The sequence below is a fragment of the Eutrigla gurnardus genome (assembly GCF_963514095.1).
Source record: "Eutrigla gurnardus genome assembly, chromosome: 15".
NCBI classification, from domain to species: Eukaryota; Metazoa; Chordata; class Actinopteri; order Perciformes; family Triglidae; genus Eutrigla; species Eutrigla gurnardus.
Window position 1 is genome coordinate 3094005 of NC_139938.1, and position 4939 is coordinate 3098943.

General features: G+C 37.6%; 1 long non-coding RNA gene across 1 annotated transcript; it reads left to right on the plus strand.

Moving 5' to 3' along the window:
- Positions 1–2443: 2443 nt before the first annotated feature.
- LOC311025588 lies at positions 2444–4116 on the plus strand. The gene is made up of 3 exons (XR_014598400.1): positions 2444–2501; positions 3213–3480; positions 3983–4116. It is a non-coding gene; the product is annotated as an uncharacterized lncRNA (long non-coding RNA).
- The last annotated feature ends 823 nt before the right edge of the window (positions 4117–4939 follow it).

Below are 4939 nucleotides of genomic sequence, written 5' to 3' on the forward strand. Positions count from 1 at the left end.
TAATGTTGCTCACCTTATCTCCAAATACCACTGGGAAATATACTGTGTTTATCTTATATAGTCTAACGTTAGGTGCACATTTGAGTCCAAGCTTTTAGTATAAATTGTTCATGATATCAACATTTATACAATAATATGTCTCCTTGCACTGCTTTGAGTTTTGCACTGAGTTTAAGTTAACTAAAAATTAACTAACGTTACTGATATTAACTTACATTAATATGCACTGGGAATAGGTCTAACAATACTTGATTATATAGGCCTATATGCTTTGGTTTTCAACGACAGATGGACTGGTGACTAACATGCTTATATTACTGACAAACTTAGTGTAGGAGCCAACATTGGTTTGGCCTGTATTATTAATTGTTTATCCTGCACACGCTCTTCCTATCATTTCCGGCAATTAACACCTGGGTGTGTTATGTCTCAGACAAGACAACACTGAGCCTCTTAGCGGCCTTTTAAATTGGACAATTAGTCGCTACACTTAGTTTATCATATGTACTCCTTACAGGTAGTGGATTTGTGCTGCTGCATTTGTTGATACTGTACATGGGTGCCATTAATTAACATCTTCAGTTTGTCAGATGATCTGTAACCCTATTTCTGGAGTAAAAAGTGAACAGAGTCAGATGTGACATTTCAGCACAATTGCATTAGTTTGACACATGATAGTGTTGCATATATAAACTCATACAATACGAAAGATGTTAACTTAAATTATAAATAAAATGTATAAACTTCTACAGGACACAGCAGCTGAATTTAGACTAAACAGGAATGAGGTTTGTTTTAGGTGACACCGATTTAAAATAATCGTTGTTTTGTTTTTACTGTGAGATGGGTGACATTTCTTCGTTGCCTCTTGTGACTTTTTTCTTGTTATTTTTGATTATCAGAGTCCACAATCTATTAACTCCAATAGAGGACAACAATCTGGATGAAACTGTGACCCAAATTCTGCAGCAGCATCCCATGTCTGGATACAAAATGATGGTTGGGCACCTGAATGCACAAGGCATACGCATACAAAGTAAGGAATTGTATTCATTACCCATTCATTTGTTCAGGGGTTATTTGATGTTGGGATTTGGCCTACTTGCCGATTTACTCACAATGTGAGGAAGCTGCTTTATTTAGTGCTAGTCTGGATTTTATCTGGATTTGTGAATTCACTGCCAGATTGGGGAATGCTTAACTTTTTTTCTGTACACCATATCTGTGAATTTTTTTGCCTATTATAGGACAGCGTGTCCAGGAATCCATGCGGCGAGTGGATCCTGGTGGAGTTTTGATGCGCACCCTTCAGCTGAACCCAAGAAGGCGTAGGAAGTACTCTGTTAGAGCACCGAACAGTTTATGGCACATCGATGGAAATCACAAACTGATAAGGTATCGAAAAAACATTAACCATCTCAAGCATCCACTTTATTGTAGATTGTACTACTGTAAGATACTTACTACCCAGTTTAGTGTATATCCAGAGCAGTTACAAAAGCTCATCTACAATTTTAATTAACCTACCAGTGTCACTGCAAGCCGGACTGGGATTTATCAATGGTGGATGGATCAAATGATTTAATCCATCAGTGTTCTTGTGCATGCAATCAGTTTTACTGACTTCTACCAGCATCAAAATTAAGAGTAATGCTGGTTGGTTCTTTGAACTTTTAGGTGGGGTGGCTTTTTAAAGTGGTCCGAACAGGTCAGTTAGAAACTGTGATAAAACCTTCTGTTTTTGGCACAGTACTGAAATTGTAATCTTTGTATATACAGTCTGACAGGGGCTAAAATGGCTACGGCTCCCACACTGTGCACCCAATATTCCCAAATTAAAGTGGCACTCGACATTTTAACCTCAGCCATTGTCTTCTATGAAATCTAATATGCTGGAGTACAGTGCTAAAAACAGAAAATGTCAGTGACCAAAGACTGAAAACTCTTAAAAAAGACAACTTGCAGCTGGCCTCAAAGGCTATTTTTAATCAAAATACTCACCAGAACCTTGTATAAATTCGGGTGTGGGTGTACATTTTGTGAGCTGGATTGAATACAAAGAAATGGTGACCTAGAAGTATATCAGGATTTTATTTATGTTTGTGTGTTAAAGATTTCAGATAAAGAAGTTCTGATCAAATAGGCATATACAGTATGCTCTGTGTAAATCTGGCCTCAACTTGCACATACAGAGATGCATGATACAGGTAGTGGTACTGATCTTAATCTGTTCTCATGCATATCTATTTCAGATGGCGTATTGTTGTGCATGGTGGTATTGACGGCTTTAGTCGTTTGATTGTATACTTGAGTGCCGCCACCAACAGTCGTGCAGCAACAGTCCTAAAAAGCTTTCTGGAAGCTGTCGATGTCTATGGTGTGCCATCACGTGTGAGGTCAGATAAAGGCGGGGAAAATGTTGATGTTGCACGCTACATGGTGGCTAATAGAGGACTGAACAGGAATTCACACATTGCTGGCAGGAGTGTCCATAACCAAAGGTAACATAATCTTCCATTCAAAATTTATCAAAATAACACTTTGTAAAAGATGGCAATATAAACTGACTTAACCTGTCTCTTCAAGTCTATCTTAATACAATCAAGCTTTTGTGGCAGCAGATTATGAGCTTTTCAACATTAACGTTAGTGTAAATATCAAAAGAGTTGTTCTCTAATTGTCTCTCTGTAATCTATACTGACCAGAGAACATTACTATTCTAGTGTGATTCCAATGTAAGTGATGACAAATCTAGTCCTCATTCTGTAGTTCAGCTGAACTTCATTCTGAAGCATATATGAGGCTTCAGCAGTCACAGAACAAGGCCAGCCATCACTTACAATAGAATGGTTAGCATTAGATTTTCCACAGCCAGTAAAGATGGACAGAGGAACAACTACAGCAACAAAAAACTCTTTCATCATACATGTGGGCATGTGAGCATTGTTTAAAGACAAACTTGAAAAAATCAACTTATCCTTTAAGAGAATTAAAATTAAACTTTGTCATTAACTGTTATTTAGAGTGAATATTGAATACATCACTTATTACTTACGTATTTAATTCAGTTCTAATTTACTGTGCTTATCATTGATGGGAGTGTTGTCATACACCAACAGTAGGTAAAAGTATTAGGTAAAGGTATTTTCCCTGTATATTTTGTTTTTGTTCATTGTAGGTAGAATAAATAGTTTTTCCTTTATACCCATCAGAATCGAAAGGCTCTGGAGAGACGTTTATGTGGGAGTTCTTGATCTCTTCTACACCATCTTTACCAACCTTGAGAGAGAAGGCCTTCTCAATCCTGACAATGAAATGCATCTCTATGCTCTGCACTGGTGCTTTGTGCCCCACATACAGAAGCACCTTCAGTTTTTCCAGCGTGGCTGGAACTGCCACAGACTACGCACTGAGGGCAACCAGTCACCGCTGCAACTGTGGACTCGCCATGAGCATGAGGCGCAGCAGGGCCCCATACAGGTTTGGATTTATTCAGTAATTCTGTTTTACTTTAACTTTTAATTTCCTACATGGGATATTGTCAACATTATCTCTACTTTATGTCCATTATAAAGTGCATGTATCAGTAGCAAAATGTAACTATAGTAGCCTGTTGTTCAGGAACTAAATGTGATGGATTTATACTGCCTATCATTGTCACTTTCAACACAATAAGGTATTGCTACAATGTTGTGGTCAAACAAGGAGCAGTGATTTAGAGAGAAAATTATACATCTTAGCTCTCAAAATTAATGTATTGGCTCTTGGAAATTGTAGTCAAGCTCTTTCCAATGCCATAGCTGTTTTTGGGGCATAGATACAGAATCCAAGATGATAAACAGGTGATATTTCAAACTAGCTTCTGTAAAATGAATTAATATGGCTTACAGTTCTGTAGACATATTGACCATAAAAATCTTTAAGACTTTGATTTTGATTTACCCTTTATCCTACCGTTTAACCTCAGCTCTTGCAATTGCAGGTTGACACGGAGTTTGGAGTTGACTGGACCGGACCGTGTGGTCACCATCAGCCTGGTGTTGTGGTCCCTGAAGTTCAGCTGCAGCGCTCACTGACTGACCAGGAAGTTGGAAGTCTACCAGACCCTGATTGCCCTCTGTCCAATGTGTTAGATGTCTATGTACAAAGTGTGAGCTTATTATCAGAAATGCTCCAGTAAATCCATATTGCTCTAGTTCTGATAAAGAAGCCGGTATTATGGTTTAGCAGTTCTGATATCTTTGTTTCAAGTGTCTAAAATGATTTAAAAAGAATGGTAATGACAGCATTTTTATTTTATACCAGATGTCATAAAACTTGCTGCATTGTACAATATGACTGCAAACAAACTTTTTGCAATAAGCAATTTATGTCTATTACTATTAATGAACTTTTTGTGAACCATTAAGTTTAAACATTGAAAACCATTATGGTTATGTAACAGAGCCTTGTATGATAAACTGTCCTGTAGTTATCAAGATAACTTGTTTTGAAGTATTAATTTCACATGTGATTGGAGACTTAAGTCTCTGAATCAGAAGGCTCGAGAAACTGCAACATGCATCCTGTTTCAGAACAAAACCACAAATAAAGAACAGCAACAACTCACTTTGTCTCTGTAACAGTCTCCTGAGCTTTAATACAATTGTGAACAGTGAGATTAAACCTAAAAGACAATGGTATAGACATGAAGCAAATAACAAATATGCTTCACCACATCACAAGCATGCAGACCTTTTTAATGCACCAGTGTTACACACACTGGCAGAACTAGGCCCTAGTTGATATCACTCTTTCAAATGCTTTTATGCTGCAATCCAAATTTTGTTGCTGGACAACAAATGTACACTAAGGTGTACAGTGATATATTGATGTGTCCTTAGACCAGTCCAAACCCAGTGTCAGTGCTACAAATAGCAGCAAGAATGTCTCTTTCAAA